Genomic DNA, 15,106 nt, shown 5'->3' with positions numbered 1-15,106 from the left:
CTGTACCGTAATACCCTGTATATAGCCTCCACATTGACTCTGTACCGTAATACCCTGTATATAGCCTCCACATTGACTCTGTACCGTAATACCCTGTATATAGCCTCCACATTGACTCTGTACCGTAATACCCTGTATATAGCCTCCACATTGACTCTGTACCGTAATACCCTGTATATAGCCTCCACATTGTCTCTGTACCGTAATACCCTGTATATAGCCTCCACATTGACTCTGTACCGTAATACCCTGTATATAGCCTCCACATTGACTCTGTACCGTAACACCCTGTATATAGCCTCCACATTGACTCTGTACCGTAATACCCTGTATATAGCCTCCACATTGACTCTGTACCGTAATACCCTGTATATAGCCTCCACATTGACTCTGTACCGTAATACCCTGTATATAGCCTCCACATTGACTCTGTACTGTAATACCCTGTATATAGCCCCCACATTGACTCTGTACCGTAATACCCTGTACATAGCCTCCACATTGACTCTGTACCGTAATACCCTGTATATAGCCTCCACATTGACTCTGTACCGTAATACCCTGTATATAGCCTCCACATTGACTCTGTACCGGTACCCCCTGTATATAGCCTTGTTTGTTATTTTACTGCTGCTGTTTAATTGTTTGTTACTTTTATTTTTCTTAACTTCTTGAAACATTGTTGGTTAAGGGCTCGTACATAAGCATTTCACTATAAGGTCTACACCTGTTGTATTCCACGCATGTGACGAATAAAAATTTCATTTGATTATCTTTTTTTTGTCATGATTTTGTTTGGGTCTAATTGTGTTGCTGTCCTGTGGCTCTGTTGGAGTCTGTTTGTGTTAGTGAACAGAGCCCCAGGACCAGGATATAATGTCTATGTCTCTCTCTTTCTCCGTGCTCCTCCCGACAACACAGGACAGGATTACAGACCACACCCAACCAATAGAGTCAGGCGCGTACATGACACAGTAGCCGGGGTCGCGCACCGCTACTTCTTTTACTACTACGACCGAGCCAACCTACGGTCACGTTTTCTACTACATCACTCTTCTCTCTCTCTCCTTCCTCCTCTCTCTCTCTAGCGCGACGTCTGAGCTCTGTAGTCCGTTCTAAAGTTGGTTTGGTGAGTAGCTCGCTACTTCATTTATTTACAGGTTACAACTCTTCATAATAAATGATGTTCCTTTTGTTAAAAAAAATACAAAATCATATAACTGTCTTGAACTTTTCCTGTTTGAGTGAAAAAATGATTGATTAGGCTATTTTTATGGCGTGGTAGGTTTGAAGTAATGTGTACTGGATGGTGTGGCAGGAGAGAGTGTAACTTTTATTTCTGAAGTTAGTAACTTAATTTCCACTGAGTAGAAACTTTTGGTTCCTGCCAATGAAAGGGGCGTAGTCTGTCTAGGAGTTTGTCTCCCTGCGCACGGAATGGATGTGTTTCCTTCATGTTCAATAATCCTATCGGGTTGGTGGATTTATATTGTATTTGTGTGCCTAGTCAACAACTGTCTGTCTGTCTCTATGTGTGTGTTTGAGGAGACAGTTTCCTACAGCAGGAAAATAATCCTGCGGTAACATGAAATGTAGATTATAATTCATGGACATTTTTTTGTAGTGGTTGATAAAACATTTTCATAAGGAAAAATCAAGTCTGGCAATTTTTAAACTAGAAATTACAAACTTCATAAGGCTTTTTTAAATAAAAAAATAAATAAATTTAAACCTCAAATACACGACAAGTTTTAAAATGTCCTGCATTGCAGGAAAGTTCTCCTACAACAGGGTGCTCTAACTCAGTAGTTCACAAACTGTTCATAACCCCCATTTTTTTGTTGGTGGAGATAATTTTGCCGTTTCCCCGCTACAGTCTGAGGAACCACTGATAACGCAGTCAGCAGCCCTCTCTGCTGAGCTTTAATTAGTGATGTGTATGAAGCCTGGTTATCTGACAGGTGGCGCTGTATTGAAGCCACTGAGCCTCCATCTTGGCTCTCCCTCCACGATCGTAAATAATATTCAGGAATCTATATAAATGTATTTAATAATGTTTACGTTCGTTTCTGACACGTTTATTATATTAATGCGTATTTTATTTATTTATATGTCTATGTTTGAGCCAAGCATAAAAATGAGAAAAATATATAAACATTTTCCTTAAAGTATTTTTTTTTTAGAGAGAGTACTAATGTTTCTGTCCCCACTATAACACTTTTTTTGTTTTTTTTTAATACATTTCATTTTGTCCTTTGAACGTTTTTATTGAAATACTATAGAATTCCATTCAATTCTATGGAGGACTGAACCTACTAGGGAGTTCCAATATGGCCGACAAAGGGGAGTTCCAATATGGCCGACAGGTGGCTTCAAAGCTGCTCAATGGCCAATACATAGCATCATCAATCCAGAGTTTTATATACACCATTGGGTTTAATCTGATGATTTATAACCCTAGTGGGAGGAACGCTCAGAGACGGTGGCGGCCAAGACTTTCTCCGTTGACGGATAACCCTTCCCCTGCTTTCTTCTTCCTAGTGGCGCCCCCGTGTGGTCAAAGAGTCGTACTGGAATGTCTGAACTAAAGGAACTTCAGGAATGAGCGTCATTCAAAGAAATGTACGTTTGCGCCCCATGGGAATTTACTGTATATAACAACAAAACACATTTTAAATGTTGCCTTACTGTTTCTGTTAGACTTAAGTAAAAGAACGCATTTTAATTCATTAACAGAGCAATGAAAACGGAGACAGAACGTTTTTAGAGCGGTTTAGTCTGCACGGTTTAGAAGACACACTGCCAGACAGGCCCATCTGTCGCGCACGAATCATTTCAGCTCCATGCATTCCATTGACTAAGAAATTGGCCGTCTGTCTATGTCCTCGGGGGGGGGAATGCCTTGAAAACCTGGAATCCCATGAGTCTGGATCAGAACGTTCCATCCCAGTCGTTTTTTTTTTGAACCCTATCCAAAACCTTAACGGTTAACTTAACCATTTTTAACCCTTAACTTAGAAATTTTGACGTTTGGAGAAACGTGGATAAACGTCAGAATCTGAAGTTCAAATTGATAAAAACTGTGAGATCTTGTTGGGATTCTATTTTATATATCTGTAACGTTCTAAATGTTCTAATCATTCTAAATCCCTTTGTCTGGGTGAAGATGACATCATATGTTGTTACTGTTGTAAGTCCCCAGACAGAGAGAGTAGAATTGTGTTTACTCTCCCTATCGTAAGCTGTAGTTGTGAAACTTGAGTGAATGATTGGATGGATGGATGGATGGATGGATGGATGGATGGATGGGTGGATGTAGCATTTCGCTACACTCACATTAACATCTGCAAACCATGTGTATGTGACTAATAACATCATTGATTTGATGAATGGACCTCATGTAGCAACACTAGGTCAGGGAAATGGCTGCACTGTGTGTGTGTGTGTGTGTGTGTGAGAGAGAGAGAGAATTTTATTGATGTTTTTCACATTTTACAATCATAAATAATTCCCATAAATACAAATCAACTTTCACATGAATACATGTGAGTTTATAACGACATTACATGATTGACAGGTTAAATAGTGTCCTTGATTCCATGTTATTTCTTCTTTTAAGTTTTGATTTGTGTGTATATATAGTTTGAACAAAAAAGTTGTTTTATAGTCTTATATACATCTTCTTCCACATTTTACTGTTGATATTGTCCACAATTTTCCATGGTTCCTTTTTCCCTGCTGTGGAACATAACAATTTCCTCTCTGTCTGTCTGTCTCTCTCTCTCTGTCTCTGTCTCTCTCTGCTATCTCAGGCTTGTCCCAAGCTGTTCAGAATGTTAGATAGCAGTTGGTGCTGTGTGTGCATGTATGTGTCACAGGTGGGATCTGAACCCTGGACTCTTGATTGGGAAACTGTTGGTGAAGGGTATCCCACTATTAGGTGAAGAGTATCCCACCATTAGGTGAAGAGTATCCCACCATTAGGTGAAGGAGTATCCCCACCATTAGGTGAAGGAGTATCCCCACCATTAGGTGAAGGAGTATCCCCACCATTAGGCGAAGGAGTATCCCCACCATTAGGCGAAGGAGTATCCCCACCATTAGGCGAAGGAGTATCCCCACCATTAGGCGAAGGAGTATCCCCACCATTAGGCGAAGGAGTATCCCCACCATTAGGCGAAGGAGTATCCCCACCATTAGGCGAAGGAGTATCCCCACCATTAGGCGAAGGAGTATCCCCACCATTAGGCGAAGGAGTATCCCCACCATTAGGCGAAGGAGTATCCCCACCATTAGGCGAAGGAGTATCCCCACCATTAGGCGAAGGGGATTTTAAGAGCGTGAGTCAGCCTCACATCTACTATACATGCCCAATTTTGCTCCAGCCCTGCTCTAATACACCTGATTTTGGCAAATACCTGAGAAGCAGCTGATTACTAAACCAGGTGTTTTAGAGCAGGGCTGGAACAAAACCCTGTTAGAGGGTAGCTCTCCAAGAGGGGGGGGGTTGCCTACTCCTGAGGTCTACCTATCTCAGTTAGTACTGCTTCTCTCCCCTCTCCTCTCATTTCCTCATTTCCTTCCTCTCATTTCCTCATCTCCTTCCTCTCGTTTCTTCTCACCTCATTTCCTCTCACCTCATTTCCTCTCACCTCATTTCCTCTCACCTCATTTCCTCTCACCTCATTTCCTCTCACCTCATTTCCTCTCACCTCATTTCCTCTCACCTCATTTCCTCTCACCTCATTTCCTCTCACCTCATTTCCTCTCACCTCATTTCCTCTCACCTCATTTCCTCTCACCTCATTTCCTCTCACCTCCTTCCCTCTCCTCATCTCCTTCCTCTCCTCTTCTCTCTTCTCCTCTCTCATCTCTTCTCTCCATCAGTTCCGTGTGTTTTTTGCCATTTGGTGAAAGAACGTCAACGACACTCATCTGTCGTCCATGAGCCAGTCTGGCAGAGCATTTAGCGGTCGCTCCTCTTTTACTGTGTGTGTGTGTGTGTGTGTGTGTGTGTGTCCCAGTTGATATTGAATGAACTGAAGATGTGTTGGACTCACAGGAAACCTGTTACTACTGCAGAGACACGCACACACACACAGCACATTGGCAGCAGTAGCAGCATATGGCTATAACATATTCCAGTGCTATAAAACATTAAGCTGGATACTAGTGACAGGAGTCAGAATAATTTCCACAAGCTCTGATACTGTACTGCAGACAGAGACCTGATGAAGAGGAGGAGGAGGAACACTGTACTGCAGACAGAGACCTGATGAAGAGGAGGAGGAGGAACACTGTACTGCAGACAGAGACCTGATGAAGAGGAGGAGGAGGAACACTGTACTGCAGACAGAGACCTGATGAAGAGGAGGAGGAGGAACACTGTTCTGCAGACAGAGACCTGATGAAGAGGAGGAGGAGGAACACTGTACTGCAGACAGAGACCTGATGAAGAGGAGGAGGAGGAACACTGTTCTGCAGACAGAGACCTGATGAAGAGGAGGAGGAACACTGTACTGCAGACAGAGACCTGATGAAGAGGAGGAGGAGGAACACTGTTCTGCAGACAGAGACCTGATGAAGAGGAGGAGGAGGAACACTGTACTGCAGACAGAGACCTGATGAAGAGGAGGAGGAGGAACACTGTACTGCAGACAGAGACCTGATGAAGAGGAGGAGGAACACTGTACTGCAGACAGAGACCTGATGAAGAGGAGGAGGAACACTGTACTGCAGACAGAGATCTGATGAAGAGGAGGAGGAAGAGGAACACTGTGCTTCACACACAGACCTGATGAGGAGGAGGAGGAGGAAGAGGAACACTGTGCTTCACACAGAGACCTGACCAAGCTGAGGAGGAGGAAGATGAGGAGGCTGTTTCATGGTTCATTAGATATGTAGTTGAATCAGGTGTTGTAGTGCAGGGCTGCTTTGGGGATAACGGAGTACCGGGGTCAGAACCCACGGTTCTGTTCTGTACCGGGGTCAGAACGCACAGTTCTAGAGCCTCCTGAGTGGTGCAGCGGTCTAAGCTACTGCATCACAGTGCTAGAGGCGGCACTACAGACCCTGGTTCGATTCCAGGCTGTATCACAGCGGTCTAAGGCACTGCATCACAGTGCTAGGAGGCGTCACTACAGACCCTGGTTCGATCCCAAGCTGTATCACAGTGCTAGGAGGCGTCACTACAGACCCTGGTTTGATCCCAGCTATTACTCAATAGCAAGGCTATGCTCACTGAGTCTGTACATAGTCAAAGCTTTCCTTCATTTTGGGTCAGTCACAGTGGTCAGGTATTCTGCCACAGTGTTCTCTCCGTTTAGGTACAAATAGCATTCTAGTTTGCTCCGTTTTTTGTTGATTCTTTCCAATGTGTCAAGTAATTATCTTTTAGTTTTCTCATGATTTGTTTGGGTCTGTTTGTGTTGCTGTCCTGGGGCTCTGTGGGGTCTGTTTGTGTTGCTGTCCTGGGGCTCTGTGGGGTCTGTTTGTGTTGCTGTACTGGGGCTCTGTGGGGTCTGTTTGTGTTGCTGTCCTGGGGCTCTGTGGGGTCTGTTTGTGTTGCTGTACTGGGGCTCTGTGGGGTCTGTTTGTGTTGCTGTACTGGGGCTCTGTGGGGTGTGTTTGTGTTGCTGTACTGGGGCTCTGTGGGGTGTGTTTGTGTTGCTGTACTGGGGCTCTGTGGGGTGTGTTTGTGTTGCTGTCCTGGGGCTCTGTGGGGTCTGTTTGTGTTGCTGTCCTGGGGCTCTGTGGGGTGTGTTTGTGTTGCTGTCCTGGGGCTCTGTGGGGTGTGTTTGTGTTGCTGTCCTGGGACTCTGTGGGGTGTGTTTGTGAACAGAGCCCCAGGACCAGCTTGCTTAGGGGACTCTTCTCCAGGTTCATCTCTCTGTAGGTGAGGGCTCTGTGGGGTGTGTTTGTGTTTCTGTCCTGGGGCTCTGTGGGGTCTAATTGTGCTGCTGTCCTGGGGCTCTGTGGGGTCTGTTTGTGTTTGTGAACAGAGCCCCAGGACCAGCTTGCTTAGGGGACTCTTCTCCAGGTTCATCTCTCTGTAGGTGATGGCTTTGTTATGGAAGGTTTGGGAATCGCTTCCTTTTAGGTGGTTGTAGAATTGAACGGCTCTTTTCTGGATGTTGATAATTAGCGGGTATCGGCCTAATTCTGCTCTGCATGCATTATTTTGTGTTATACATGGAGGATGTTTTTCCATATTGGTGTTTGTCCCATTTTGTGAATTCTTGGTTGGTGAGCGGAACCCCAGACCTCACAACCATAGAAAGCAATGGGTTCTATAATTGATTCAAGTATTTTTAGCCAGATCCTAATTGGTATGTTGAATTTTATGTTCCTTTTGATGGCATAGAAGGCCCTTCTTGCTTTGTCTCTCAGATCCTTCACAGCTTTGTGGAAGTTACCCTGTGTCGCTGATGTTTAGGCCGAGGTATGTATAGTTTGTTGTGAGGGAGTTACCCTGTAGTGCTGATGTTTAGGCCGAGGTATGTATAGTTTGTTGTGAGGGAGTTACCCTGTAGTGCTGATGTTTAGGCCGAGGTATGTATAGTTTGTTGTGAGGGAGTTACCCTGTGTCGCTGATGTTTAGGCCGAGGTATGTATAGTTTGTTGTGAGGGAGTTACCCTGTAGTGCTGATGTTTAGGCCGAGGTATGTATAGTTTGTTGTGAGGGAGTTACCCTGTAGTGCTGATGTTTAGGCCGAGGTATGTATAGTTTGTTGTGAGGGAGTTACCCTGTAGTGCTGATGTTTAGGCCGAGGTATGTATAGTTTGTTGTGAGGGAGTTACCTGTAGTGCTGATGTTTAGGCCGAGGTATGTATAGTTTGTTGTGAGGGAGTTACCCTGTAGTGCTGATGTTTAGGCCGAGGTATGTATAGTTTGTTGTGTGGAAGTGACCTGTAGAGCTGATGTTTAGGCCGAGGTATGTATAGTTTGTTGTGTGGGAGTTACCCTGTAGTGCTGATGTTTAGGCCGAGGTATGTATAGTTTGTTGTGTGGAAGTGACCTGTAGTGCTGATGTTTAGGCCGAGGTATGTATAGTTTGTTGTGAGGGAGTTACCCTGTGTCGCTGATGTTTAGGCCGAGGTATGTATAGTTTGTTGTGAGGGAGTTACCCTGTGTCGCTGATGTTTAGGCCGAGGTATGTATAGTTTGTTGTGAGGGAGTTACCTGTAGTGCTGATGTTTAGGCCGAGGTATGTATAGTTTGTTGTGAGGGAGTTACCCTGTGTCGCTGATGTTTAGGCCGAGGTATGTATAGTTTGTTGTGAGGGAGTTACCCTGTAGTGCTGATGTTTAGGCCGAGGTATGTATAGTTTGTTGTGAGGGAGTTACTCTGTGTCGCTGATGTTTAGGCCGAGGTATGTATAGTTTGTTGTGAGGGAGTTACCTGTAGTGCTGATGTTTAGGCCGAGGTATGTATAGTTTGTTGTGAGGGAGTTACCCTGTAGTGCTGATGTTTAGGCCGAGGTATGTATAGTTTGTTGTGTGGGAGTTACCCTGTAGTGCTGATGTTTAGGCCGAGGTATGTATAGTTTGTTGTGAGGGAGTTACCTGTAGTGCTGATGTTTAGGCCGAGGTATGTATAGTTTGTTGTGTGGAAGTGACCTGTAGTGCTGATGTTTAGGCTGAGGTATGTATAGTTTGTTGTGAGGGAGTTACCTGTAGTGTTGATGTTTAGGCCGAGGTATGTATAGTTTGTTGTGAGGGAGTTGCCTGTAGTGCTGATGTTTAGGCCGAGGTATGTATAGTTTGTTGTGAGGGAGTTACCTGTTGTGCTGATGTTTAGGCCGAGGTATGTATAGTTTGTTGTGTGCTCCAAGGCAACGGTGTTTAGATGGAATTTGTATTTGTGGTCCTGGCGACTGGACCTTTTTTGGGGAACACCATTATTTTTGTCGTACTGAGATTTACTGTCGGGGCCCCAGGTCTGTCGGGGCCCCAGGTCTGTCGGGAGTTCAGGTCTGTCGGGGCCCCAGGTCTGTCGGGGCCCCAGGTCTGACAGAATCTATACAGAAGATCTAGGTGCTGCTGTAGGCCCTCCTTGGTTGGTGACAGAAGCACCAGATCATCAGTAAACAGTAGACATTTGACTCCAGATTCTAGTAGGGTGAGGCCGGGTGCTGCGGACTGTTCTCGTGCCTTCGCCAATTTGTTGATACACGTGGTAGTCATTTCTCAGACCTGCCGCTTGTCACCCCAGGAATGTGTACACACACACACACACACACACACACACACACACACACACACACACACACACACACACACACACACACACACCCTCTAAGGACGGTTGAAACAAAATAAAGGAAACTAAATCAAATGACCCATGAAGGAATACAACTTTTTACTGCTAAACACGGGTCATGTTGTTTTAGGGAGGTGGTGAAGGGGGAGACCTAGGGAGGAGGTGGAGGGGGAGACCTAGGGAGGTGGTGAAGGGGGAGACCTAGGGAGGTGGTGAAGGGGGGAGACCTAGGGAGGTGGTGAAGGGGGAGACCTAGGGAGGTGGTGAAGGGGGAGACCTAGGGAGGTGGTGAAGGGGGAGACCTAGGGAGGTGTTGAAGGGGGAGACCTAGGGAGGTGTTGAAGGGGGAGACCTAGGGAGGGGGTGAAGGGGGAGACCTAGGGAGGGGGTGAAGGGGGAGACCTAGGGAGGTGGTGAAGGGGGAGACCTAGGGAGGTGGTGAAGGGGGAGACCTAGGGGAGGTGGTGAAGGGGGAGACCTAGGGAGGTGGTGAAGGGGGAGACCTAGGGAGGGGTTGAAGGGGTAGACCTAGGGAGGGGGTGAAGGGGAGACCTAGGGAGGGGGTGAAGGGGGAGACCTAGGGAGGTGGTGAAGGTGGGGAAGACCTAGGGAGGGGGTGAAGGGGAGACCTAGGGAGGGGTGAAGGGGGTAGACCTAGGGAGGTGAGGGGTGAAGACCTAGGGAGGAGTGAAGGGGGGAAAACCTAGGGAGGTGGTGAAGGGGGGAAAACCTAGGGAGGTGGTGAAGGGGGAGAAACCTAGGGAGGTGGAGAAGGGGGAGACCTAGGGAGGTGGAGAAGGGGGAGACCTAGGGAGGGGGTGAAGGGGGAGACCTAGGGAGGGGGTGAAGGGGGAGACCTAGGGAGGATGAAGGGGTGAAGACCTAGGGAGGAGTGAAGGGGGTGAAGACCTAGGGAGGAGTGTAGGGGGTGAAGACCTAGGGAGGAGTGTAGGGGGTGAAGACCTAGGGAGGAGTGAAGGGGGAGACCTAGGGAGGTGGTGAAGGTGGGGAAGACCTAGGGAGGGGGTGAAGACCTAGGGAGGGGGTGAAGCCCTAGGGAGGGGGTGAAGGGGGAGACCTAGGGAGGGGGTGAAGCCCTAGGGAGGTGGTGAAGGGGGAGACCTAGGGAGGTGGTGAAGGGGGAGACCTAGGGAGGTGTTGAAGGGGGAGACCTAGGGAGGTGTTGAAGGGGGAGACCTAGGGAGGGGGTGAAGGGGGGAGACCTAGGGAGGGGGTGAAGGGGGAGACCTAGGGAGGGGGTGAAGGGGGAGACCTAGGGAGGGGGTGAAGGGGGAGACCTAGGGAGGGGGAGACCTAGGGAGGGGGTGAAGGGGGAGACCTAGGGAGGGGGTGACGGGGAGACCTAGGGAAGGAGTGAAGACCTAGGGAGGGGGTGAAGGGGGAGACCTAGGGAGGGGTGAAGACCTAGGGAGGAGTGAAGGGGGTGAAGACCTAGGGAGGAGTGTAGGGGGTGAAGACCTAGGGAGGAGTGAAGGGGGAGACCTAGGGAGGGGTGAAGACCTAGGGAGGAGTGAAGGGGGTGAAGACCTAGGGAGGAGTGTAGGGGGTGAAGACCTAGAGAGGAGGTGAAGGGGGAGACCTAGGGAGGTGGTGAAGGGGGAGACCTAGGGAGGGGGGTGAAGGGGGAGACCTAGGGAGGGGGTGAAGGGGGAGACCTAGGGAGGGGGTGAAGGGGGAGACCTAGGGAGGGGGGTGAAGGGGGAGACCTAGGGAGGTGGTGAAGGGGGAGACCTAGGGAGGTGGTGAAGGGGGAGACCTAGGGAGGAGGTGGAGGTGGAGACCTAGGGAGGAGGTGGAGGGGGAGACCTAGGGAGGAGGTGAAGGTGGGGACCTAGGGAGGAGGTGGAGGTGGAGACCTAGGGTGGAGGTGGAGACCTAGGGTGGAGGGGGAGACCTAGGGAGGAGGTGGAGGTGGAGACCTAGGGAGGAGGTGGAGGTGGAGACCTAGGGTGGAGGGGGAGACCTAGGGAGGAAGTGAAGGGGGAGACCTAGGGAGGGATTGAAGGGGTAGACCTAGGGAGGGGTGAAGCCCTAGGGAGGTGGTGAAGGGGGAGAACTAGGGAGGTGGTGAAGGGGGAGACCTAGGGAGGTGGTGAAGGAAGAGACCTAGGGAGGTGGAGAAAGGGGGAGACCTAGGGAGGGGGTGAAGGGGGAGACCTAGGGAGGGGGTGAAGGGGGAGACCTAGGGAGGGGGTGAAGGGGGAGACCTAGGGAGGGGGTGAAGGGGGAGACCTAGGGAGGGGGTGACGGGGGAGACCTAGGGAAGGATTGAAGACCTAGGGAGGGGGTGAAGGGGGAGACCTAGGGAGGGGGGTGAAGGGGGGAGACCTAGGGAGAGACCTAGGGAGGGGGGTGAAGGGGGAGACCTAGGGAGGGGGGTGAAGGGGGAGACCTAGGGAGGGGGTGACGGGGGAGACCTAGGGAAGGAGTGAAGACCTAGGGAGGGGGTGAAGGGAGAGACCTAGGGAGGGGGTGAAGGGGGAGACCTAGGGAGGGGTGAAGACCTAGGGAGGAGTGAAGGGGGTGAAGACCTAGGGAGGAGTGTAGGGGGTGAAGACCTAGGGAGGAGTGAAGGGGGAGACCTAGGGAGGAGTGAAGGGGGAGACCTAGGGAGGTGGTGAAGGTGGGGAAGACCTAGGGAGGGGGTGAAGCCCTAGGGAGGGGGTGAAGCCCTAGGGAGGGGGTGAAGCCCTAGGGAGGGGGTGAAGCCCTAGGGAGGGTGGGTGAAGCCCTAGGGAGGTGGTGAAGCCCTAGGGAGGTGGTGAAGGGGGAAGACCTAGGGAGGTGGTGAAGGGGGAGACCTAGGGAGGTGGTGAAGGGGGGAGACCTAGGGAGGTGGTGAAGGTGGGGAAGACCTAGGGAGGGGGTGAAGCCCTAGGGAGGGGGTGAAGCCCTAGGGAGGGGGTGAAAGGGGAGTCCTAGGGAGGGGGTGAAGCCCTAGGGAGGGGGTGAAGGGGGAGACCTAGGGAGGTGGTGAAGGGGGAGACCTAGGGAGGGGGTGAAGGGGGAGACCTAGGGAGGGGGTGAAGGGGGAGACCTAGGGAGGGGGTGAAGGGGGAGACCTAGGGAGGGGGTGAAAGGGGAGACCTAGGGAGGGGGTGAAGCCCTAGGGAGGGGGTGAAGGGGGAGACCTAGGGAGGGGGTGAAGGGGGAGACCTAGGGAGGTGGTGAAGGGGGAGACCTAGGGAGGTGGTGAAGGTGGGGAATACCTAGGGAGGGGGTGAAGGGGGAGACCTAGGGAGGGGGTGAAGGGGGAGACCTAGGGAGGGGGTGAAGGGGAAGAACTAGGGAGGGGGTGAAGGGGGAGACCTAGGGAGGAGTGAAGGGGGTGAAGACCTAGGGAGGAGTGAAGGGGGTGAAGACCTAGGGAGGGGGTGAAGGGGGAGACCTAGGGAGGGGGTGAAGGGGGGAGACCTAGGGAGGGGGGGAGACCTAGGGAGGGGGTGAAGGGGGGAGACCTAGGGAGGGGGTGAAGCCCTAGGGAGGGGGTGAAGGGGGAGACCTAGGGAGGGGGTGAAGGGGGAGCCCTAGGGAGGGGGTGAAGCCCTAGGGAGGGGGTGAAGGGGGAGACCTAGGGAGGGGGTGAAGACCTAGGGAGGGGGTGAAGGGGGAGACCTAGGGAGGGGGTGAAGACCTAGGGAGGAGTGAAGGGGGTGGAGACCTATGGAGGAGGTGAAGGGGAAGACCTAGGGAGGGGGTGAAGGGGTAGACCTAGGGAGGGGGTGAAGGGGGAGACCTAGGGAGGGGGTGAAGGGGGAGACCTAGGGAGGGGGTGAAGGGGGGGAGACCTAGGGAGGGGGTGAAGGGGGAGACCTAGGGAGGGGGTGAAGGGGGATACCTAGGGAGGGGGTGAAGGGGTGGAGACCTATGGAGGAGGTGAAGGGGGAGACCTAGGGAGGTGGTGAAGGTGGGGAAGCCCTAGGGAGGGGGTGAAGCCCTAGGGAGGGGGTGAAGCCCTAGGGAGGTGGTGAAGCCCTAGGGAGGTGGTGAAGCCCTAGGGAGGTGGTGAAGCCCTAGGGAGGTGGTGAAGGGGGAAGACCTAGGGAGGTGGTGAAGGGGGAGACCTAGGGAGGTGGTGAAGGGGGTGAAGACCTAGGGAGGTGGTGAAGGTGGGGAAGACCTAGGGAGGGGGTGAAGCCCTAGGGAGGGGGTGAAGCCCTAGGGAGGGGGGTGAAGGGGGAGACCTAGGGAGGTGGTGAAGGGGGAGACCTAGGGAGGTGGTGAAGGGGGAGACCTAGGGAGGGGGTGAAAGGGGAGTCCTAGGGAGGGGGTGAAGCCCTAGGGAGGGGGTGAAGGGGGAGACCTAGGGAGGTGGTGAAGGGGGAGACCTAGGGAGGGGGTGAAGGGGGAGACCTAGGGAGGGGGTGAAAGGGGAGACCTAGGGAGGGGGTGAAGCCCTAGGGAGGGGTGAAGGGGGAGACCTAGGGAGGGGGTGAAGGGGGAGACCTAGGGAGGGGGGTGAAGGGGGAGACCTAGGGAGGGGGTGAAGGGGAGAACCCTAGGGAGGTGGTGAACCAAGGGGGAGCCCTAGGGAGGTGGTGAAAGGGGGAGACCTAGGGGAGGAGTGAAGCCCTAGGGAGGGGGGTGAAGGGGGAGACCTAGGGAGGGGGTGAAGCGGACCTAGGGAGGGGGTGAAGGGGAGACCTAGGGAGGGGGTGAAGGGGGAGACCTAGGGAGGGGTGAAGGGGGAGACCTAGGGAGGGGGGTGAAAGGGGAGTCCTAGGGAGGGGTGAAGCCCTAGGGAGGGGGTGAAGGGGGAGACCTAGGGAGGTGGTGAAGGGGGAGACCTAGGGAGGGGGTGAAGGGGGAGACCTAGGGAGGGGGTGAAAGGGGAGACCTAGGGAGGGGGTGAAGCCCTAGGGAGGGGGTGAAGGGGGAGACCTAGGGAAGGGGTGAAGGGGAGACCTAGGGAGGGGGTGAAGGGGGAGACCTAGGGAGGGGGTGAAGGGGGAGAACTAGGGAGGTGGTGAAGGGGGAGACCTAGGGAGGTGGTGAAGGGGGAAGACCTAGGGAGGTGGTGAAGGGGGAGACCTAGGGAGGGGTGAAGGGGGGAGACCTAGGGAGGGGGTGAAGGGGGGAGACCTAGGGAGGGGGTGAAGGGGGGAGACCTAGGGAGGGGGTGAAGGGGGGAGACCTAGGGAGGGGGTGAAGGGGGGAGACCTAGGGAGGGGGTGAAGCCCTAGGGAGGGGGTGAAGGGGGGAGACCTAGGGAGGGGGTGAAGCCCTAGGGAGGGGGTGAAGCCCTAGGGAGGGGGTGAAGGGGGAGACCTAGGGAGGGGGTGAAGCCCTAGGGAGGGGGTGAAGGGGGAGCCCTAGGGAGGGGGTGAAGGGGGAGACCTAGGGAGGGGGTGAAGACCTAGGGAGGGGGGTGAAGGGGGAGACCTAGGGAGGGGTGGAGACCTAGGGAGGGGGTGAAGACCTAGGGAGGAGTGAAGGGGGTGGAGACCTATGGAGGAGGTGAAGGGGAAGACCTAGGGAGGGGGGTGAAGGGGCAGACCTAGGGAGGGGGTGAAGGGGGGAGACCTAGGGAGGGAGTGAAGGGGGGAGACCTAGGGAGGGGGTGAAGGGGGAGACCTAGGGAGGGGGTGAAGGGGGTGGAGACCTATGGAGGAGGTGAAGGGGAAGACCTAAGGAGGTAGTGAAGGGGGAGACCTAGGGAGGGGGTGGAGGGGGAGACCTCGGGAGGGGGGTGGAGGGGAAGACCTAGGGAGGGGGTGGAGGGGGAGACCTAGGGAGGGGGTGGAGGGGGAGACCTAGGTTAGGGGGTGGGGACGGAGACCTAGGGAGGGGGTGAAGGGGGAGACCTAGGGAGGGGTGGAGGGG

The 15,106-nt window shown here is 52.5% G+C and overlaps 1 protein-coding gene across 2 annotated transcripts in view; it reads left to right on the top strand.

Annotated features, from left to right (window-relative positions):
* The first annotated feature begins 1,054 nt into the window (after nt 1-1,054).
* The window catches only part of emp2 (epithelial membrane protein 2), a 37,549-nt gene continuing 23,497 nt past the window's right edge, over nt 1,055-15,106 (top strand). The window contains exons 1-2 of one of the 2 annotated variants that reach the window (XM_045714268.1): nt 1,055-1,129; nt 2,542-2,622. The gene's annotated coding sequence lies outside the window, so the exon portion shown is untranslated. 2 annotated transcript variants of the gene reach the window in all.

Source organism: Salmo salar, chromosome ssa03 (assembly GCF_905237065.1).
Source record: "Salmo salar chromosome ssa03, Ssal_v3.1, whole genome shotgun sequence".
Classification (NCBI taxonomy): domain Eukaryota; kingdom Metazoa; phylum Chordata; class Actinopteri; order Salmoniformes; family Salmonidae; genus Salmo; species Salmo salar.
Note: the sequence above shows the minus strand (reverse complement) of the source record. Positions and strands in the feature narration are given on the sequence as shown.